Below are 25,280 nucleotides of genomic sequence, written 5' to 3' on the forward strand. Positions count from 1 at the left end.
CAATTTAGGATCCAATACCTTAGTACCTACAATCGAGCTCATACTCCACCTATTCACCTATGTAGCGAGCATTGAGGTCGATGGCTCCCAACCATAATGGCTTAGGGCACCAGGTTTTAAAGACCTTTGGGTCATATACCCTCGGACCTTGCTCAGGTTTCAAGGAAAGCATAACTCAACATTTTTATTCAATCAACTTTTTCCTTTTTTTTTTTTTTTTGAATTGGGCGCATTGGCCTCTTCTTAAGGTGTCTCAACTCAATTTAAAAATGATTCAACTTGCTAAGACAATTGGGTCCAAGTCTAAGGGTTAGATTAGTCTTTCATCTTATATCAGGGGTCTAGAGTGCACAGTGTGTGTCAAGACTCAATTAGAAAAAAAAAAAAAAAACTTGGGAAAATGAACACTTCAAAGTCAAATCAAATTCAATCAACATAACAAGTTTTCTAAGATCAAGCAAATGAGCTGATATTCCAAATCAACTTCTTTCAAGCTAGGTATGCTTATTTATCAATCATAAGTGCTATGTTCTTCTCAAAAACAAAATTACCAATTAAAAAAATCTAGCTAATACACAAGCAAACGAAAAAAAAAAAATCTAACAACCAATTCTAAATCAACAAGAAACCAAAAGTCCTTCCTTTCCTATCCTCCCCCTAACCAAACTAAACATTGTCCTCAATGTTAACCAAAAAAAAAGTGTAAAGCAAGGAAGGGAAAAGTACCTGCAAAGCATTGTTTTCCAGCTTCTATAACTGTGACAAAACAATATAGAAGTATAAGTGTGCTAGGAAAGGAGGAAAAATAAAAAAATGAACACTAAAAAAAATGAAGTCAAGGAGAAAAGTGAGGGCACTCCCTATCCTCAAGCATGAGATGAATGGGAGGGGATGATCTTTGAAGGTGTCAAAATGGTGGTGGGCACTGTGGACTCCCTTGTTGTAGAATTGGTCTCTTGTGTAGGTGGGATGGACAGAGGAGGAGCATCATGAACACTAGCTGGCTTCTCAGAAGAAGAATTCCATTGCTGGACAGCCATGGTAAGTTCATCAACTCTTTGGACAAGTTGCCTCTGAGTGAGCTAGATGTTTGCTTGATTTTCTTGAATCATATCCAAGCGAGCTAAGAGTTGATTGAATGCTTCAACTAATATATGGACATAGCCATCAGAAGCTGATGGACCTATGTTTGGGGTAGAGAAAAGACTAGCCAAAATATGTGTAGCTGTATCTGGATTTGGGAGAGTAGAAGTAGCTCCTAGTGTGGTGGCAGCTGGTGGTCTTGGGGGTGTATCTTCTCCATCACCAAAATCTTCAAGGATCAAATTCGGAGGAGGCACATAATGATGTTCATTGTCAGTAGTCAATGAGGCACTTGTGAGAGTGGACTCGGTTTTGGTCACACTACCTTGCCATCTGGAAACAGTATAAACTTCCCTACAATGATGCTTCTTTTCTTTATCAGGTTCAGTAGGGAAGCCATAGTACTCCAATATGGTGCCCAACATGCGCGGGAAGAATAATGGATATTTCTTGGCTCTTTGCAATTGCTTTAGATGTATCTTATCTTCAAAGTAGAACAGGGCAGCCATGAATAAATCAGCAGGTGTCCACCATTGTCCACTAATAATTATGAATAATGCCTCTAGGATTTGTTCTCGCATTTGCATTGCATGTTAGCAAGGATAGACATTGGAGCGTAGGACATGATCCAAGAACCAAAATTTTGAATCTATTTCTCTCCTCAGCACTGCATGAGTGTTGATGGATTGATTTTGAGAGACAATCCGCACCATCTCAGCAACCTCAATTTGAGTAATAGGTTGAAATTCAGCTGGATTTGGGGGTGTGAAAGGAATATCCAAAGCTCTTGCTACCATTTCAGAATTCAGCATACCTTGTCTCCCATTAATTTCGAAATAAATCACTGAAGGTCGGTAGACTCCTCTGCTGGTCATGGTGCGGTAAAATTCCTGAATTATGCGAGGATAGAAGAATGGTCTAGGCACCATGAATGGCTCCAAAAAATATTGACAACAAAGCTCCGTGGAGAATTTAGTAAGAGGGGATGCAGCAAAAGCCTTGAAATCATAGTAACATTCTTCATGAAATTTTCTACCTGAGCAATCCTCCCTTGCACCAATGGCTAATTCCTTCTTCAGTGCTTTCGTGAATTGGAACTGAGATGGTCGGCTTGGTGGAGGTGCAGATTTTGTAACCGGAGTAGGAGCAGGGGCTTTAGCAACAGTGGACTGAACTACAGCATGTTACTCTGTAGGAGTAGCAGGGGATGCCAGAAAATTTGAAAGAGTTCGAGCTCTGACGCTTCGTGTTCTCTTCATCGATAATTTTCCAGGAGTAGCAACCATCTTTTATTTTCTTTTATCCATTTAAGATCTTGTGACATTCCTCTGGTTTGGATGTCCAGAAATGGGAGGTTCAGAGAGGGAAAATCCCGGAGGTGATTCGGGATCAATGTCTTTGCCATTTCCGTCATTCATCACCACAAATTCTTTCTCAATGTCTGATGATTTTCGTTTTTGATTTCCCATCTGTAACAAAGAAGAACAAAAATTACCACGAACAATTTGATGAATTAATTGGGAAATGGAATAATAGATATCAATTTGTCCGAAGTTCGCAAAAAAGAAAAAAAATTGCGACAATCTCCTAAGATGATTCAGATTATTCAACTCAAATTCGTCTTGCAACTTCAGAGAGAGGTTGAGTAAGATTCAAGTACCTGAAACGCTTGAAATGTCAGGAGTGTTCAAGTAAATCTCCGAAATTCAAGAACTGAAAGTAATCAGAATCCTGATGTTTGATCGTGGTTTAGGGCAAGGGAGATATGTGAAAGAGAGAGTGGGTGAAATGGAAAAAAGACCGATGGTATTCTTCCTCAGTTTTGCATGACTAACGAAGACGAAGAGTTTTCGCATGAGGCTCATTTTCAGTTAACAGTGCGAAATAAAACAGGGCTTATATTGGGGACAATTTTGTCTTCTTTTTTTTTTTTTTTTTTTTTTTTTTAGAGAAAATTTTGGCACGGATATGCAAAATTTTCGCATAAGTGTGCGAAGTGGTCCAGAGGGTTAATTTTGTAGTGCTTAAGCTGGATTTCGCATAGTCATGCGAAATGGTCCAGAGGGTTAAAAAATTTTGCACTACCCTTATCAGTTTTCTCACAATCATGCGAGAATTTCGCATGATCATGCGAACTGGGACAGAGACTCGTTTTGCATATTTTCAAAGCTATGAAGACTCCCCTGTTTTGGCATGAACATGCACACTGGTGTTGGGCCATTAAAACTCCTTCTTCCTTTGCCTCATGCATTCCATCCAGTCGGAAAATCCTTCAAAACACAACTGATATGATTAAAAAGGGATCATTCATAATGACTAAAAAAAAAATCTAACAACATACAAGCAAAACAAAACAAAAAAAAAATCAAAGAAAAAGAATGGCAAGATCATTGGGCTAGTTAGTCTTTTAGAAGACTAAGCCCACCAAACCTGGAATGCTCAATTTATGGAAAGGTCAAGAAGGTACAGCTCCTCCTTCTTTTTCATCATAGGTTCATATATGGTTTAAGCCGATGTCCATTAACTTTGAAGATACATCCATTCTTTGGATTAGTAATTTCGACTACTCCATTCGAATACGCTTTATGAACCAAGTATGGGCCATTCCATCGAGATTTGAGCTTTCTCAGAAAGATGTGCAATTTTGAATCATATAGGAGCACCTTTTGTCCCTCTTAAAACTTTTTCCTAAGAACAATTTGATCATGTCATCTCTTGAGTTTGTCCTTAGAAATTTTTGAATTCATGTAGGCTTCGTTCCTCATTTCCTCTAACTCATTCAAATCTAGGAATCTCTTCAACCCAGCTCTTTGCATATCAAAATTCAATTTCTTTATGGCCCACCATGCTTTATACTCCATTTCCACTAGTAGATGACATGTCTTACCAAAAACCAACCTATATGGTGACATTCCAGGAATTGTTTTGAAGGCAGTTCGGTAAGCCCAAAGTGCATCATGAAGTCTTAATGCCCAATCCTTGCGATTTGCATTCACCACTTTCATCAGGATGTTCTTGATATCACGATTAGCTAACTCCACTTGTCCACTTGTTTGTGGATGGTAAGGTGTGGCTACTTTGTGTTTCACTCCATATCTAGGGAGAAGGTTATTGAATATCTTGTTGCAAAAGTGAGTACCTCCATCACTAATAATGGCCTTTGGCACCCCAAACCTTGTGAATATATTTTCCTTGAGAAATTTAACAACCACTTTGTGATCATTATGCTTACAAGCTATTGCTTCCACCCATTTTGACACATAGTCAACTCCTACCAGGATATAGGAGTATCCAAAAGAGAGTGGAAACAGTCCCATGAAATCAATCCCCCATATATCAAATAATTCCACTACCAATATGGGATTAAGTGGCATCATGTGTCGCTTTGTCAATTTCCCAAGCCTTTGACACTTGTCACAAGACTTACAAACTTCATGTGCATCTTTAAATACAGTAGGCTAATAAAAACCTGATTGGAAAACCTTCAAAGCTGTCTTTTGAGTGGAGAAATGTCATCCACAAGCATAAGCATGGCATTGCATAAGAATTCCTTGTTGTTCTTCTTCCGGTACACACTTCCTAATGAGTTTATCAGCATAATACTTGTACAAAAATGGTTCCTCCCAATAGTATGCATGCACCTTGGATAAGAAAAATCTTCTCTCTTGAATAGTCCATTCCTTAGGTAATTCTCTAGTGACTAGATAATTTGCAATATGAGCATACCATGGATTGGTGTCTACTTTCAAAAGAGCATCATCAGGAAATTCTTCATTGATGGAGGGGCTTTCCGGAATGTGTTCCACATAAATTCGGGATAGATGGTCAGCTACCTCTACACCTTTCTTATCCTTTATTTCAAGATTGAATTCTTGAAGAAGTAAAATCCAACGAATTAGCCTTGCTTTAGAGTCTTTCTTGTTGACTAAATATTTCAAAGCTGAATGGTCGGTGAAGATCACTGTAGGAGCTCCAGCTCCAACAAGATATGCTCTAAACTTGTCTAATGCAAAGACAACCGCAAGCAACTCTTTTTCAGTGGTGGTGTAGTTCTTTTGTGCCTTATTAAGAGTTTTACTTGCATAGTAGATAACATAAGGTTTCCCCTCATCTCTTTGCCCTAGAATTGCTCCCATTGCTTGATCACTTGCATCACACATAACTTCAAAAGGCAGGTCCCAATTTGGTCTTCTCACAATAGGTGCAGTAGTCAATAGTCTCTTCAACTCTTCAAAGCAATGTTGACAATTTTGATCCCATTTGAATTTGGCATCCTTAGCAAGTAAGGCACACATAGGTCTTGCTAGCTTAGAGAAATCCTTTATGAAACGTCTATAAAGACCTGCATGACCAAGGAATTGTCTAACTTCTTTAACATTTGTTGGTGGTGGTAGATTCACAATTATCTCAATCTTTGCTTTATCCACTTCGATCCCTTTCCTTGAGATAACATGACCTAAGACAATGCCTTTTTCTACCATAAAATGGTATTTCTCCCAATTTAGCACTAAATTTTTCTCAATGCACCTTTGAAGTATTGTTTCCAAATTTGAGAGACAATCTCCAAAATCCTCACCATAGATGGTAAGTTCGTCCATGAAAACTTCCATGATTCTCTCCACCATGTCACTAAAGATACTTAGCATGCATCTTTGAAAAGTTGCGGGAGCATTGCATAAACCAAATGGCATTCTCATATATGCATAGGTACCAAAAGGGCAAGTGAATGTTGTCTTCTCTTGATCTTCCAAGGCAATCTCAATCTGAAAATAACCAGAGTAACCATCAAGAAAACAAAAATAAGGATGTCCCAAAACCCTCTCCAATACTTGGTCCATGAATGGAAGAGGAAACTGATCCTTTCTTGTGACAGCATTCAACTTTCGATAGTCAATACACACCCTCCATCCCGTGGTCAATCTTGTGGGAATAGATTCTCCCTTTTCATTTTGTACCACGGTCACTCCCGACTTTTTAGGTACAACTTGAGTAGGACTCACCCAAGTGCTATCCGAAATAGAGTAGATAATTCCAGCTTGTAACAGCTTAAGTACCTCATTTCGAACAACTTCTTGCATGTGAGGATTCAATCGCCTTTGAGGTTGACGAATTGGCTTAGCATTTTCCTCCAAATAAATGTGGTGAGTGCATACCAAAGGACTTATCCCCTTAAGATCATAAATGGACCAACCAATAGTTTCTTTGCATTTTCTTAGAACTTCCAACAAGCTAGCTTCTTGTTGGTATGATAATTTTGAAGAGATCACCATCAGAAACTTATCTTCCTCAAGGTGTGCATATTTTAAATCACTTGGCAAGGGCTTGAGATCGAGCTTAGGTGATCTTTTCTTCTTTTCTTCTTCATCATTTGTTAGAGATAAAGGCTTTTCTTTTGCTTTCCATTGCATAGGATGATTCATGGAGGTAATTTCATTAGCTTCCTCAGTTTTTTCTTCTTGCTCAATTTCTTCAAATTCTTCATAAACCTTCTCCATCTCTTCCTCCCTTATTCCTTCCACATGTTCTTCTATAAGAGTATCAATCAAGCAAGCCTCTTCTTGTTCATCCTCATCTTGATTTGGATGTCTCTTGCATAGATGAAAAATATTCAGCTCAAGAGTCATATTCCCAAAAGTGAGTTGCATTACCCCATTCTGACAATTTATTAAAGCATTTGTTGTGGCTAAGAAAGGTCTTCCAAGAATGATTGGAACATGATTAGGTTCTCTTGCAATTGGTTCCGTATCAAGGACAATAAAATCAACCGGATAGTAAAACTTATCCACTTGAACCAATACATCTTCAATCATTCCTCTTCGAATTTTAATTGACCTATCAACCAAAGATAATGTGATAGAAGTAGGCTTGAGTTCCCCTAGCCCCAATTGCTTGTACACCGAATAGGGAAGAAGATTTACACTTGCACCCAAGTCAAGAAGAGCTTTCTCTACATATGTATCTCCAATATTCACCGAATTGGTAGGACACCCTAGATCTTTATATTTGATTGGAGTCTTACATTGGATGATTGCACTAACTTGTTCAGTTAAGAAAGCTTTCTTGTTGATGTTCAAACCCCTCTTCATTGTACATAAATCTTTAAGGAACTTGGCATAGGAAGGAACTTGCTTGATCATGTCTAGGAGTGGTATGTTAACTTTGACTTGCTTGAGAACTTCAAAAATCTCAGTTGCATTATTTACCACCTTCCTTGATTGAAGAGCTTTTGGAAAAGGTGGAGATAAGAGCTTATCTTTCTTCTTAACCTCTTCATTGACAATCTCATCTTGCTTTGGTCCATCATCTTCATTCACATCTTTCTCTTTTTCTTGTTCTTTCACATTTTCTTCTTGTTCCCCTCCTTTATTCTCTTTTGGTTTTGGCATAGGTTGATCAACTTCTTTGCCACCTCTTAAGGTAATGATTACCTTCACTTCATCTACCTTAGCCGAATTTTCATTTTTTTTCTCCGATTTCATGAACTCCCCTTGGATTTTGTTGGGGTTGTGAAGGGAATTTTCCTTTTTCTTGCACCGTATGCATACTTGTGAGTTTGGAAATAGCAAGCTGCATATTATCAAATTTTTGTGTGAGATTGGTTTGCAAGCTATCAAATTTCTGATTGAAAGATGTCTCCACATGATCCATCATTTGATTTAATTGAGTATTGATACTCTTTTGATCTCCAATGAAGTCACCCATCACTTTACTCAAATTCACTATAGCCTGTTCTACCGGTGAAGCTTGAGGTTGAGAAGTTTGCATGTTAGAAGAAAATTGTCCTTGTCCACTCTTCCAAGATAAATTTGGATGATTCCTCCAACCCGGATTATAAGTGTTTGAAAATGGAGAACTATTGGAGTGTTTAACAAATCCAACAACATTAGCTTGCTCCATAAACATTTCTCTAACAGCTGGTATGGTGGGGCATTCGCTCACTAGATGTTCACCGGATTGACATATGGAGCATTGAGCAATTTGCATTGGAACATCATTAACCACTTTGATTTCATTAGCTCATCTTGCTTCAAGTTCTTCCAATCTCCTTGATAGAGTTGCCATTTTTACTTGCACATCCACATCCTCATTCAAAGTGTACATTCCTCCTTTAGCATTGTTTTGGGGCTTGACTTTGCTGGAGTCTTTTCCATGAGGTTCATCCCATGATCTACATATTTCAGCCACATAGTTTAGAAAATCTAAAGCTTCATAAGGACTTTTGCTCATAAAGTCTCCTCCACACATGGTTTCTAGCAATTGTTTCATAGCCGGTGACATACCTTCATAAAAGTAGCTTACCAACATCCAAGTGTCGAAACCATGATGAGGACAAGCATCGACAGCCTCCATATATCTCTCCCAACAAGCATAAAATTTTTCATTCTCCATGGCCACAAAATTGGAAATTTGTCTCTTCAGTCCACTAGTACGATGAGCTGGAAAAAACTTCTTCAAAAATTCAGCTTGTAGTTCAGGCCATGAGCGGACACTTCGCGGTCTCAAAGAATTCAACCACACTTTTGCCTTGTCCTTGAGAGTGAAAGGAAACAATTTAAGCCTCATAAGATCAATTGATGCAGCCCCTTCTTGAAAAGTATGACATACTTCTTCAAAATCCTTTATGTGAGTGTAAGGATTCTCATTCTCCATTCCATGGAATTGAGGAAGAAGTGGCACCAAATAAGGACGGATGATCATTTGCTCACTAGGAGGAACAATGCATGATGGTGCACTCATTCTTGGTGGATGCATATGGTCCCTCATAGATCGATACAAATGAAAATTTTCTTCATTTGGACCATGTTGACTTAGTTGATCTTCACCTTGAGGTTCCATTGTATTTGTAGCAGTTCCAATATTCAGCACTTGAGTAGATGAATTAGTTCTTTCCAACCTTCACTTAGAATTTCGTTCCCAATGGAGCATACAAGGGTTCACCTACATAGCAAACAAAGGAAAACCAAAACACAACAAAAAAAAAAACAAAAGAGAAAAAGAAAAAGAAAAAGAAAAATGAAATCTAGAAGAAAAATAAGATGGAAGTGGAGAATTGGTAAAGAGAACTTCACCAATCTTGTGATGTGGATCACAAGAGTTAATCCTCACCAAAGAAAATGCCTCAATCACCTTGGCACCATCCCCGGCAACGGCGCCATTTTTTATCGCTCAGATTTTGTCGTTTGTTGGATCAAAACAAAATTTATAACCTAATTCACTCTTCTATAGCAATTTGTACCCGATCAAAAAGTGGTTTTAGTACAAACTACTGTAGCATAGTGGTTTTTAGGTATCGTCCACAAGGATGGATTATTCTTGGTAATTAAGGCTTGAATGAGATGATAAGAAATGATTGTGATAAAGTGAAATTGACTTGAAATTGCATGATAAAATTCCAAAATAACAATGTATTCAAATTAAGAGGAAAACGAAGTGTAAAAGAGAAGAAAATTAATAAGATGTGAGATTCTCGGAGTTAGGATTTTCTAGAGAGCAATTTCCATGTTGAATAGATGTTGAGATCTAATTTTCATCAAGTTAGATTGAAAACCTAAATTTTCATCTAAACCAATTTTTTATTTAGCTTTAGATCTAGATCTAATTTCTCTTCAAATCAGGTAATCTAATCCAAGAGATCAATTTGAATCATAAATTCAATTCATCTTAAATTATCTTCCAATGATTCACACTATGCAACTATTCAATCTCATCAAATCTAGCATTAAGAATTTGATGAATCTACCTAGCTTGCATTGTAGTAATCATCCAAGACAATTTGAAGAGAAAAATCCCCAAATTTCAATTAATCAATCAATTGGATCAAATTACCTTTGCAATTCAAGCTCAATTCTCTAATCCACCATAGATCTTGCCTCTAGATCCTCCCTTTTCCGAGAAAAATGAGATTTAGCCACTCATGCTTGGAGATTTGATCTCACAAGACATGTTTGGCTACCGAGAAAATAAGAGAAACTGAATGAAAGTGGAGAATTATATAAAGAGAAGAAGTATGAAAAGTTCTACAATTAGAAAATGTATCAAAAGTCCTTAAATGAGCCCATCCCGTTTCTATTTATAGGCCAAGGTAAAAAGGACACTTGGAAACTTTTTAGAGGTCTTCCGGATGCTTCTTCATCAAGGAATCTGGAGAAAATGCATTTTCGCACGAGTCCCTAGCAATCTTGCATGATGGTGTGAAGTGGAAAATCCAACAGCTTCAATTTCGTTCTTCTGGAGCGTTTCGCATGATTGTGCGAAAATTTCGCATGGTCATGCGAAATCACTTTCTCACAATTTCCTTATGTGCTGCAGCCACCTCCTTTCTGTTTCATTTCGCATGACTATGCGAAAATTTCGCATGGTCATGCGAAATCGAAAATCATGCTATTCCGGCTCATCTTTACAATTTCTCTCATTTCTTCATGTTTAATCCATCTCCACCACCTTCAATTAAGCTCCAAAGCTTGGTCCAAGTGCATTTCCTCTTCCTCTTCATCCACATTATGTACCCTCCTCCATTCCATTTTCCATTTGTCACTCCATGCTTCAAAAATCACCTTAAAATATCTCCAAAACTCAACAAAGAACCATTAGTATCTCTTACAAGGGTAGCAATGTATTACTTGGGCATATTAGGCATAATTACTACTCAAAAGGTGTGAAACTCATGAAAGTTAGTATCTAAAATGTGTGGTTTTTGAGTAGTAATCAGCGGTCCCGACTCGAACTGAACATGAAAGTTATAGAAACATGGCCAATCGATATAGGTGCGGCCTCGAACTCTAACTGACAAGACAATGACCGATCGATATAGGTGCGGTTCCAGAAACTAAACTGACACGATGATGACTGATCGATATAGGTGCAATCCCGAAAACACAAACTGATATGACAAGGAGATGACCGATCGATATAGGTGCGGTCCCGACTCGAACTGAACATGAAAGGAGATGGCCGATCGATATAGGTGCGGCCTCGAACTCTAACTGACAAGACAATGACCGATCGATATAGGTGCGGTACCAGAAACTAAACTGACATGATGATGACCGATCGATATAGGTGCGGCCCCGACTCAAATTGAAACTGATAAGATGATGACCGATCGATATAGGTGCGGTCCCGACTCGAACTGAAAATGAAAGGAGATGGCCGATCGATATAGGTGCGACCCCGACTCAAACTCAAACTGATAAATGACTTATTGATATATGTGTGGTCCCGACTCGAAAACTCAAACTAACAGGATGAATGACCGATCGATATAGGTGCGGTCCCGACTCGAAAACTCAAACTGATAGGAAGATGGCCGATCGATATAGGTGCGGCCCCAACTCAGACTGACACGACGAATGACCGATCGATATAGGTGCGGTCTCGACTCAAACTCAAACTGATAAGATGATGACCGATCGATATAGGTGCGGTCCCGACTCGAAAACTCAAACTGACACGACGAATGACCGATCAATATAGGTGCGGTCCCAGAAACTAAACTGACATGACAAGGAGATGGTCAATCGATATAGGTGCGGCCCCAACTCAAACTCAAACTGATAAGATGATGACCGATCAATATAGGTGCGGTCCTAGAAACTGAACTGACATAACAAGGAGATGGTCGATTGATATAGGTGCGACCCCGACTCAAACTCAAACTGATAAGATGATGATCGATCAATATAGGTGCGGTCCCAGAAACTGAACTAACATGACAAGGAGATGGTCGATCGATATAGGTGCGACCCCGACTCAAACTCAAACTGATAGGATGATGATCGATTGATATAGGTGCGGTCCCGACTCGAAAACTCAAACTGACACGACGAATGACCGATCAATATAGGTACGGCCCCAACTCAAACTGAACTGACATGATAGTGATCTGATCAAGTGGCCCAAAGCCAAAGGATATCCAGGATAACGATGCAAGCAAATTCGGAAGGAGGGGATATGCCCCAGTATGACAACTCATGAGGATCGACAACTAGGTCAAAATATAGTGAAGCAAGTAAAAGGTCCAATGATCCTAAAGAAGGCTAGAAAATGAGGGTATGCCCCAGTATGGAACTCACAGGGGTTAATAACTGGATCAGAAGGCGAATGAATCCTACTAAAAGGTCTGGTGCTCTGAGAGGAGGGAGAATGCCCCAGTATGTAACTCAAGGGAGTCAACAACTAGATCAAAAAGGTGAATGAAACCTATGGAAGGTCCAATGATCCTAGGGAATGGGGGTATGCCCCAGTATGTGACAATGAACAGACTGAGATATACAATGTCTCAAAACTACTGTACTCTAAAATATGTTCATCCATCATGCAATGAAAATGTCCAACCTCAAATAGGTAATGCCAAACAAGACCATGTATCGTGATACCATGCTGAAAAAGCAAAACTAACTGATAAATAACAACAACAATGATGACCAGTGCTCAAAATGAAAAGAGCAAGCAAATCAACACTCAACATGCTAACTATCGAAATGAAAGCATCGTCACTAATAAGTCAACAATCTGTCAGGCCCTGCTATCATGGAAGATGTTGAACCTAAAGTCCAAAAGATGTATGAAAACACAACCAAGGTGATCGAGGACTGATCTACGTCTCCTCCTAATCGAGATAGAGGTGAGGTCATGTGTCACGGTGGAATGTGTAGGATAAAATAAGGTGATGATCAGGCTCTGGTATGATAGAAGGCATGAAAGTATCCAATGTGAGATGTCTGAGTACGAGATGAAAGGTATATATTTGAGATCGTCCAAGTATGCCAAGAAGACTAAACCCAAGGTGTCGATAGCTCCATAATCCATCGAAAGCAGCAATCACAAACAAAAAGTCAAATCTCGATGTCGAAACATCCGACTAGGCGGCTATGCCCTAGTATGCAATGAGGACAACATGAAATAATCCAATGATCTCCACATCACTCGTCAGATGCTCCAATGTAAAGAACCAATCTGATCTCTCTCCAAAAAATGGATATGCTCCAGTGTACAGGATTTGATAGTGTGACTATGCTCCAATGAAAAATACTCTCCATCCTGGCTATGCCCCAGTGTAAAGCAGTGCATCCGAGTCAACAACTGCTGAAGAAAATCATGCTAGTGTATGTCAACAAATCAATCAATCTCTACTCCTGGTGCGAAAACGGAAACATCTCAACATAATCCATATGAATCAGAATCTCAGAGCTCTATGAATGCGAATGAGGTGGCTATGCCCCAGTATAAACCACCTGAAGTGACTATGCTCCAATGAAAAATCAAAGTCCAACGCCAACTAGAGGGCTATGTCTCAATACGTGCAATCTCTGAAGCAACTGTGTCTCAAAATGAACCATCATCTCAAAAATCAATCATCAATGAGTGGAGTGTGTCAATGCAAAATATCGAGTGGGGTGACTGTATCTCCAATAAAAGTGCTCTCTGGAATGGCTACGCCCTAGTGTAAGGTCATCCCACAACAGCTAATCCATCATAATCCAAGTGAAGAAGCGAACTGACTATGCCTTAGTGCAAGGCATCATCTCGAAAGAAAGCGTCATCGATGAGCGGGGTATGCCCCGGTGTAGATAACATCGCCTCTGAAGATCCATCACTGATACGAGGGGTATGCCCCAATGTAATCTATCACCTCGACTTCTCATCCATCATGCTCCAAGGAATAATCTCCGACTAATCTCGAGTATTGCCCACGTGTGAGCTGTCAAACACAATGTGAAGTAATGGCCTCAGGGTGGTCTTAAGACACGGGACGTAACATAGGCTAAGGTAATAGGGTGAAAGAAATGAAAGGAAACTAGGCTCAAAAATCCCAATGATATAATCCCCCATACCCCTCGTGCATGAGATGCAATGTGTAGAAAACGTCATGAGTCCCGGACCTAAGGGTCCCCACACGAAAAGTGATAATAAATGAATGGTCACATCGAATAAGCAAGCATGAAGTGCGGATGCTGAACTCATGTCAAACATCAAGCAGGATGAGAAAATAATGAAATCAGATGAGGTGGGGTGAAATAGAGGAATACAATAAAGATAAAAGAAGACGAAGAGAGAGAAAAGTGAGTGATGGTCATCTTACATCAAAGCATGGAAAATAGTCACATCCAAAATAGATGGAATGATGGATAGAGCAAGGATCCAAAGATACTAAAGAAAGGTCGCTCGCCTCTCTCACAAAAATCGAATGGACGACTCATACTCTCACCCAAAATATACACCAACATAGAATCTCATAAATAAGCTCTCATACGAACTCTCTCTGACACATAAACTGAATGAAGCAAACCGGCACGTCCATACACATGCCCAAATGGAGAATAATACAATGAAGAACGCGTTTTTTTTTCTTTTTTTTTTTTGCGCATACTCTGATCAATAATGAATGAACTCCCATGAAAATACATACCCAAATGATCAAATCCTCTCCACATACGAATGTAACATGAATCCTCACTAACAAGACAACCTCTCAAAATGACATCTCTGAACCACTACCCATAAGGTGAACGGGGAAGGAACGTGACAATCCTCCATGTAGTGACGTGTGAAAAACCACCACTCAAGGTGAAACACGGATAATGTCGAGTAAGCAATAATGAGAGAAAAAATAGAGAACGAATATCACAAGTGGTGATATGTGATATCAGAAAAAAATAGTGATGAAATGATGTCCAAGTGGAAAATATCACAGTGAAGAGTGAAAAATGAGGCTCGAATATGTATGTCAGGTCTGGAACTCATGACGTATCCAAACATAGCATGCAAGCACTATAGGGTCCCCAACCCGGTATGATAGGTAAATGAGGTGATGAAAGAAAAGGCCATGATGCTTGTGCGATGCTCAAAGGGCTAGCAACGGGTAACTCTATATGTGAGGGTGATAAAGTAAATAGGCTCATGAAATGATGGTCACCCATCCTTTGACCAAAACCTCGAACATCGTGCTTTCAAGATCTCACATGGTTAATACTGAAGACTGGCATCCATCCAACATAGTCATGGCGACTCCTCTGAAATCGTGCGAAAGCTCCCATTGATGCTCGATGACAACCATCAAAGTACTCTGAAAATCAACTCACTCTATCATCACAAGCCACTCACCATCATCTCATAAAATCACCATGTCTAATCATCCCGACTCTCTGAAGTCATGTGCAATGACTCAAATCTGGATGCTCCATGATAACCCCTCTATCTCAACAATATTGTCAAACAGTCAAGTCGCTCTCTCACCACGATCCATCTATCATCGTGTAAAGCTCACCTCGGGTCTAGCCATCTCGGACTCTACCTAGTCAGATCAAGGAAATAATGGAAAGGAAAGGCAATGGTACTATAGCATGATAAGGCGAACAAGGGTAGTAAAGTCGTGTAATGGTACCAAGGGGTGGTGTCATGTCAGGCTCAAAATGGGTAGGTTAACAAGTCCACAGAGTCAGGGTATGGATATGGATATGGTACTGCTCTGAACGGAAGGTGAAATGGGTCACAGTCTCAAACTCCCTAGGTCGATCTCCTAATCCTAGGTCAATAGGCTCAATATCCTCCATGATAGGTCAGGCCAGAGTGATCATGACGCGCAGATGAATATATGTCCCAAGTCAAAAGTACAACACATCATTTGATATATGGTCCTATGATGGCAATCTAAAACTGGAAATATGACAGAAACTCTAAGGTCATAAAGGTGTCCACTGTGAGATGGCTGCAAATGTGACCAGAGAATCTCCATCAATAATCTGAGATAAAGAGAGGTGTGAAAAAAAAAAACGCTATTATGAGATCAATACTCCATCTGTAACCACATATCCTTGAATCAACCTTCAACTCGAGCTCCATAAGAGAAAAATAATAAGGTGATCAAGGCGACTCTCTCGAAAAAAATGTGAATATGAAAACATGCCTTTCACTTTTCCGTAATGAAAATATGAGCATCGAGTCGAAAATTGAATCAAATATCAAACAAAGAATGAGGTATCGGGCTCGTGATAGGTGTGCAATGCTAAAAGAAGATGATCATGATCGATGAACATATCCCGAAGTATCAAGTAAGTGTCAACAAAGTGAAAGGATGTGTCGAGCCAAGAAAGAAAAACGAAAGCCCTAAGGAAAAACATGACAAACCCATCGAGTGAAAAACGTAATCCAAGGTGACATGACAAGGGTGATCCAACCGATACTCAAACTCAAACCAATCTCCGAGCATTCTCAACTGGAAACTAAAAAGAAGGAGTGTCAAGTCCGAACTATGACTACAAAGGTTCTGAAAACCCTCAAATGCACCCACATGTGGGGAAGAAAATCCTAATCGAAGGATCTACGGCTCAACCTACGAGGTCAAGGTGGCTCTAAAAAGAAAAATGGTGGACTTTAAAGGATCCCTAGCAGAATATATCGTACCCTCCGACGGTACGCAACCCTCTACACGTCTCCGAAGAGACGGGACGCTTCCATGCAAGATGGTCATCACCTCCACACATGCACTACCTCGACATCCCAGAGGGTTTCCTATGGTGAAACCTCTCAAAACTCTCAACGCTCAATGGTCGACTAGAGTGCACAATGAATGGTGTGGGTGCATCCGAAAATCCTATAAAACTAAAAGAAAACACACTAGCCACACAAATATCCTGAAATCTAGCTCTGGGCTATACAAGTCTTCAAAGTTCGGACTCCAATCAGCATCAATATGTCGACTACCTCCAGAATGCTCCCGTGCATCGATATAGCCCTTCGCTAAACCCTACTCCTAATCTCTAGCTCGGTCAGAGAGCAAGCACACAAAAGGTCTCACACTTGCAATAGTGAGAACCGAGATGAAAGAAATGACCGAAACCAAGAGAGTTGGAGGCAGGGGGATAGAAGTGTGACCCACATATACAAGCGACATGCAATCATGTAGAGGGAGGACAGACATGCATCATACAGTCAAGCAGAGTGCAGGATATATCACTCATGCCCACACAAAACCTATGACTATCAGGATGAATAGTGATACGAACATCATGCTCAAAAGACGATCAAGATAATATATAAGCCATAGAAGACAATCATAACAAGTCAAACGATGTACAATAGTGAGTCTATGCATGTGTAGTGAACAGAATAATCAGGACGAAACAGAATCATTATACCAAGCAAAACAAGATGAGCAATCTATGATAATCGGCATGTCAATGTACCAAACTAATCTAGCAATGAAGCGCAGAAAAAAACGACATCCTAAGTCCCAATCAAGATAATCAATCATATCAATGTCACAACACAATATCCAAGCATGCATCAAAAACTCCCAATGTGCAATCAAGAGACAAGTACTCACTAATCGACTCATCAAATGCCATGTTGGCTTCATCTTAAGTTCAAGCTTGACCCTCTAAACCTCCCCAGCGGAGTCGCCATTTTGTGGACCCCGTATTTCGGCTCATGCGTTTTCCACTCGATGGCGCACTCGATTTTTATTTGAAAAATTATGATTTTTATTTATTAAGAAAATGACTTGGAGTCGCCACTTATTTTTGTTTTATTTTTAAAAGGGTAAACAAAATAAGAAAGAAAACCCTAAGCGTGACTCCTTATTTTGGAAAAAGTGGTCTACAAAAAACCGGATCGGGTTCGGGGGTCAGGTTACTTATCGGGAAGGTACGGCACAGACCGTAGCACCCCTTTAAGTCCCTAAAGTTGGGTTTCTACTAATAAAATGAAGCAATCATGGCAATTGATGAGGAAATCAATGAATACTCGGAGTGATCATGCACATGTGAGAATCTAAACACGCAATAGAGATTGACTAGAATGAGAGTGGATGCGTACCTCGGCCACGAGCCATAATGCGCTATCAAGAAACGAGATTAGTGCACAATTAATGAATACAAAGTATAGCCTATGCATATCGGAGAGCAAAACGAAGCCCAAGCAAAATATATTAAGCAGGACAATTGACAATCGAAAAGGATCAAACATAGGGCTCCCACCAAAGCCCCAATTATTGTTCATGAATTAGTCTTACAAATTCTGTGTTTTACAATTATGAAGAACTCATTACTGCTTACGTAAAATCAAAAAAAAAATCGGAAGATTATTTAGGAACCGAAATGGGGATTAAAACTATTCGAGTGAAGACTGGATTCTTGGAGTTTATTTGAAAATTGGAGTTTTTGGAATTAAATTTAAAAGATTAGAGCTCCGATAATTAAATTGAAATTTGTCAAAGAAGATGAGAAATGAACTTTAGGAAATTGATCTGCGAGACTATGGATTTTGAAAGTTGAATTTGTAATAATAGTAATTATAAGAAATGAACTTTGAGAAATCGAACTGCGAGAATATAGATTTTGAAAGTTGAATTAATAATAATAATAATAATAATAATAATAATAATAATATTTTGAAAGTTGAATTAACAATAATAATAACAATGATAGTAATAATAATAATAATTAATAATAATAATAATTAATAATGATGATATTCGTTAATAATAATAATAATATCCGCTAATAATAATAATAATAATAATATTCGTTAATAATAATAATAATAATTAATAATAATGATATGAATTAAAAGGGCTTTGGGCTCCATCTCCATCATAAGCCCAAGCCCACTTGGCAAATATTACCCCCCATCTCCATCATAAGCCCAAGTCCATGAACCTAAGCCCACGTCCATCATTAAAAGAGCTTTGGGCTCCATCTCCACCAAGCCCAAACTAGCATAATAATAATAATAGGGCTTTGGGCTCCATCTCCAATCATAAGCCCAAGCCCAAACTAGCAACTCTAGCCCATTAGCAACCCTCAAGCCTATCAAGACTAAATGCTCCACTTGGGCATCGTCTTCAACAAGGAGCTCGCCAGCAAAGGCGCCATGGCTGCCGGTGCTAGGACCGCCCGCAACGCCGAAGGTGTGGAGGTCATCGCTATGAGCGCCAGCGGTGGCCTGGAGGATGCTGGACTTGCTAACCGTGAGAGTGACACCACCAACACCGGCGTCATGGGGCTGCGCATGGTCGTCGCTGGCGCGTGCCGCTCAGAGCTCCAACACTTGGATAGCCTCCACAGCCAGCCTTGAACCCCAATGTAGATATCAAGAGAAAGAAACATATTAAACTCGAGAAGGACTCACCTGGAACTCGTGAAAGCTTCCCCAACAGCAAGCTTTCTCTCCCGAGCTAGCTCCTCTGGTTCTCTCTCCCTTTCTTTTCCTTTTCTTCCCCCCCCCCCCGACAGAAGGTTCCCCCTTGTAACTCATTTTTCCTTCCTTTTTATTTTCTTGCCCCCTTGTTCTCTGCCACCCTTGCTGCCACCAACAACCCCACCTTAATTCTTTCCCATCTCACCCACTCTCATAATAAATAAAAAATAAAAAAAAAACCATACTTTGCCTTGGGGTCTCAACCAACCGGGGGGGTCTACAACATGACAAATATTTTTTATTTTAAAAAATAATTCCATAACTTAAACTAATGAAAACCCTTTCTAAAAAAATTCAAATGCTAGAAAAATAATTTTTATTTATTTTCAATTCCAGTCAAATAGGATTTTTTTTATTCTGCAATTTTGTTTTGCATAAAGTTAATATACTCTCACAATCCTTACTTCGATGTCTTTATGTATTTTTAAATATCTTATAAAAAAATTATCTAATATAATTATTCTATCATTACTTATTAAAATTAAAATTATTTAGTAGTAGTAATAGACTAATGTTCTTTAATAATAATATATTATTATTATTAATATGTCATATAAATTATTTAAAAATATGAAATATGTGCATTGTTTTAGGGATTTTGCTCATGGAAATTAATTAGCCAAAATGTTAAAAACCCATATTGAAAAGTGGAAAGAAAACTGAAATAAATAAATAAATAAATAATAAGAGAAAAGAAAAGAAAAATCAAGTGAAAACTTAAGGGTCTGTACATGAATTGTTTTTTAGAACATTTTTTGGTTCTTTATAACAAAAAATATAGAAAAGACGTTTGACAATCAAAAACTGTTTTATATATGTTATTGAGAATAGAAAATAGTATGTTCTCCAATAACATCTTTTAATTATTTTATATTATTTTCATTTTTTTTTCTAATGGTTGTCTTAAGAAATAATTATAAAAACATGTAGAATTATTAAAAATAAAACAATAGATATAAAAATTATTTTTAAAACATATTTAAAAATATCAAAAATATGTTTAAAACATTTTAAGTTTCCAAACATATTTTTGTTTAATAAAAATTAGAGAATAATTTTAAAAAAAACTTTCTCAAAAACTATTTTTCAGAATTGTTTTCGAAAGCAGCTACCAAACAAACCCTAAGGGTCTATTTGGTTCATGTTTTCAAGAACTATTTTCTATTCTTGAAAACAAAAAATACAATAAAAAACTTGTTTGGGAAAAAGGGTGTGTTTTTATTTTTTGTGTTTTCCGTGTTCTCAAAAACTACTTTTTTTAGAACAATAAAAAGATATTTTCATTGTTTTTTCACTGTTTAAATAATAGATTATTTTTCGCGTTTTTTCTTCCTTCTTTTTGTGTTTTCTTAGATGTTTTTTGTGTTTTCATAAAGGTGAGCTCCACCCAACCACCACACCCCTACCCGCAAACCCTTTCTTCTTCTTTAAATTATTAAAATTAATATACTTACACATGATTATAAAGTCATCATTTGTTTAAGAAAATTATAACTAGTGTAAAATTTTCAAAATGAAATAATCTTTTTTAATTTAAATGAATTATGCATATGAAAATTATTTATATAATTATAATATCAAATTAATGGAACAAAATATTTTATTAATTAAAAAATAACTTTCAAATATTTTTTTTTATTCTAAAAAACTTTTTTATTAACTCAACCAAACATGTTTTTTTTTTGTTTTTGAGAACAAAAACTTACATAATTTTTTTGTTTCTGAAAACACAAAAAACTATTCTTAAAAATTGTTTTGTAAAATAGTTTTCAAAAACAGCAACCAAACAGACCCTAAAACTTGGAGTATCACCACTCTTAATAATGGAAGTCTTAGGAACCATCTCGCTCCTAAGCACTAAGCTCAACAATATATATATAACTATAATAGTCTATTATTAGTATATCATGAAATAACATTGTTTATGTATTATATTAGATTGATGATTTTATTTCATTACCATATTGAATCCAATGTATCATGTTTTCGAAGGTTTTATTGGTTAAAGTCGATTTTAAGTTGCTTTAGAATTGATTTGAATTCAAAGTACATACACATTGAATGTATTAAAATTTTAAAATTGATTATTGGAAAGTGTGGTGAAATTTTGGAAAGAAAGTAAAAGGATAGAGTACAATACATGAAATAGAGCATGGACATTACATCCCCTAGAAAATGTTTAAATATCGCATTAGTCTTCATTCTTCAAACGTTCCCTGCAAGATGTTCAAATATCGAATCATTTTTTCTTGTTTTAAATGATTTTTTGGTAAATTAGACTTTGAAAATATCTTTAGATATTCTCCAAAGTCATGTTTAGTTGGTTGGATATAAAATGAGATAAAATAAGAGAAAATATATTGTGTCTTATCTCATGTTTAGTTGGTAATGAGATATGATAAATATTTCATTACGTATCATACCTTATGTTCGATCAAATATAAGATAGAGTAAGTGATATGATATATTATTCATTATCGTTTTTATATCATTTCTACATGAGATATTGTTATTCTTATGTTAAAATATAAGATATGTACATCTCATGTATAATAAATTTATTTTTTTAATCAATTTTTAATTTTTTATATAATAAATTATTTATTATAAATTAAATTTATAGTTAAAAGAAATTTTAAAATATATTTATAAAATAATATTAATATATCTATTATTTAATATATATTATTTTTACATATTGAATAGTATAATATATAAAAATTTATTTATAAAATTTAAATATTTTAATCATGAATATTGTGAAACATAAGAATTTTTTTTTTAAAATACAAAATATTGGAAAATTTTATATGATATGATATGATATATATATATATATATACATTATTTATCTCATTATTTGGTTGGTGATGGGATATGATAAATTATCTCTTCACTTATCCCATCCTATGTTCAATCAAACATGGAATTAGATATGTGTTGGGGAAATGTTATCTACCATTTTTTTTTAAAACCATTGCTCATGGGATATATTAATGTTAACATAAGATATAGGATATACATATCTTATGCATCATAAATTTATTTATTTTTTTATTAATTTTTTTTAGTTTTTTATATTATTTTTTTTGCAAAATAATTTTTTTTATTATAAACTAAATTTGTGGCTTAAAGGAACAACTAAAAAAAATATTTATAAAGTATAGTATAAAATAATATTAATGTACATATTATTATGTGTGTATGTATATATAAATTATTTTTATATATTGAATAGCATAATATGAAAAGTTTTTATTTATAAAGTTTAAATATTTTAGTAACAAATATAATTATAAGCATAATATTATATATCCCATTGGATATTCTACTTTAGGATATAACGTACATTGGATTTAATATCCAATTATATCATATTCCATTGGAAATCATATCCTAAAATATGCATTTCTTATCCAATTAAATATAATATCCTATGATATACATATCTTGTCTAATCCTATTCCGCTAACAAAATGTAGTCTAAATTGAAAAATCTATACAAAAAAATATGGTCATTTTTATGTCAAGCACTTATCTTCTCAAAGCTCTCAAAAGCAATCTTGATAGTACTTCTAGCAAAAAAAAAGATGCATTGATCAACTAGCCTCAATATGGAGTTGAAGTGATCTATTAAGAAGTCTAAAATTTTTTAAATTAAGCTTTGTTATAATATATTGTAATGTTAGTACATTTATGTCGTATATATGTTTCATGACAAAAGTAATAATCTTAAAAATGTCTATTTACTTTATTTATTAGCATTAGTATTAACCACCGATTTTTCTCTATGGTCAACGCGGGTCAACACGCTCTAAAGCTTAAAATTGCCTTTTAACTTGATGTTAAGGGGGCTTGAACCCCAAACAAAAAGCTTACCTAAGGCTTGGCCTACCATTAGGGCAAGTTTAAATATATTGAATTGAACATATTTATATTGAAATTCATCAAAAAATATATATTAAAAGAATATTTTAGATAACAAATTAATTACAATATTTTATAATTAAATAAAAAAGTTTCATTTAATTGATTATCAAAAATATAAAAATTATCATGATAATTTTCTTCATAGTGTTTTTAATATCATTAATAGATTAATTAAATATTAAAAAATTATACAGATATCACAGTTTATTTTATATTATTTAATACAATTGAATTAAATGAATCATAATTTTAATATTAAATATATTTTAAAATTAAACATATTATAATCAAATATCACAATATTATTATGAAATAATATTTGATATAATTTAATAATAAGTGTACACTTATAAAATTCATATTTTTTTTTTTGTCAATGCATAGGATTTATTATCAAATATGATAAATCATATTATACATATATCAAATTCTTCGACAAAACAACTTTAAAATGTCTATTATATTTGTAATTACATTTTTATAAGGTTTTTCTTACATTTCCATTAATTTTGATCAATTTTAAGTCTATCATATTTTTTTTTCAAAATATCCATTAATATATCTTTGATATATCCAAAATATCCGTAAAATCGAAATACCGGTGATTATCAATATTTTTATCCTTTGTAATAACACATCAAACTAATGTAATAGCTCCATCTAAAAAAAAAAGTTCAAAACTTTCTAAATTGGGTCATGTCAAAATCTATGTAATAATGTATTGTAATATCGTAAATTTATATTGAAAGTATAGTGCATTTATGTTATACTTGTATAAACATAGTTCACTTGATACCTTTGTTCTTGAATTTTGAGGTTTTAGTCTAAGGACATTTTCAACTTTTTACATTTTTTTTTAGCTAAATGACATTTAGGGGACTTTTAAAATGAATTATTTTCACACTCAAAATTTTTTATTTTATTAAATAATTAAAACAAATTTAACACTTAAAATTTAAAAGACATTTTCAATACTTATATTTCCAACATTTAAAATTTATCATTAAAACCTTTAATACTTAAATTTTTAACTTTATCAAAGACCACTTAAAATTAAAGCCAATAACATTACAATCTTTTTAACAATTTTTTTTTTTTTTTTTAAAAAAAAAGACAATTTGACAATTATTTGACTTTCAACCATTTCATTGGAGAGCAACAAGTAAACCCTAAACCCCTTTGACCCTATTAGATCATTTATAAAGACCCAAGGTTTAATACACTTATCCTTGCCTAATTGACTAGATTTAGAAAAAAAAAAGTTCAAATTCTTTAATTAAGTTCATGTGACCTCAATATTTTAAATAGGAGTCTTGTTGTATGATAATATTTTAAAGTTTGGTAGATTGATTTGGGGAATAAATTCATTGGTACAGGATCAAAGATACTAATTGTAAAGAATGATTCTCAACATATATTCTTATTTTTTAATTTGAGTTTTTATTTTTTTTGTTTATTAAAGGTGATTCTAAAGGTAAGGGTTATTTATCAAATTAAACATTAACAAAAAAAAAAGACATGTTTGGTTCTCAAAAAATGCGAGGATGATAAAAGTTTTCAAGTTACCTTCTGAAATATTCAAGAATCCTTATTTGTTATTTTACTAACCAATTTTTTCATCTCAAGTCATTAACGAAACCATGAATACAAAGAATCATTATTTTCTTATAACACAAAAACTTTTGTTTTCACGGGGAAAAATATAAAAAATTTAAAGAGGATTTTTTGTTTTTCCAAAAAGAAGAACGTATTCCCTCTTTGTTTGGAGAGAGAGAGAAAGAGGAGAAAACATATCCTTTCTTATCTAAAAGAGAAGAAAAAAACACTTTTTTTTTTAAAACAAATACTTTATTTATTTATTTAATAGTGATAGTTTGTGAGTAATTTTAAAACTTCCAACAATTATTCCCCTTATTTCTCCCATTTATTAGGTTGGATCAAGTTAACCCATTTGGGCATCCAAACCTAACTCGAATTGAGAAAAAATACAAGGAAAAAAAATAGCCAAAAAAAATAAAAATAAAAAATAAATTTAAAATCAATAAATTATTTTATATATTATTTCAAAC

At 35.5% G+C, this 25,280-nt stretch overlaps 1 pseudogene; it reads right to left on the bottom strand.

The window, feature by feature from the left end:
* Positions 1-1,676: 1,676 nt before the first annotated feature.
* LOC117931941 lies at positions 1,677-7,562 on the bottom strand (annotated as a pseudogene).
* Positions 7,563-25,280: the final 17,718 nt, after the last annotated feature.

The sequence above is a fragment of the Vitis riparia genome, chromosome 15 (assembly GCF_004353265.1).
Source record: "Vitis riparia cultivar Riparia Gloire de Montpellier isolate 1030 chromosome 15, EGFV_Vit.rip_1.0, whole genome shotgun sequence".
Taxonomy (NCBI): Eukaryota; Viridiplantae; Streptophyta; class Magnoliopsida; order Vitales; family Vitaceae; genus Vitis; species Vitis riparia.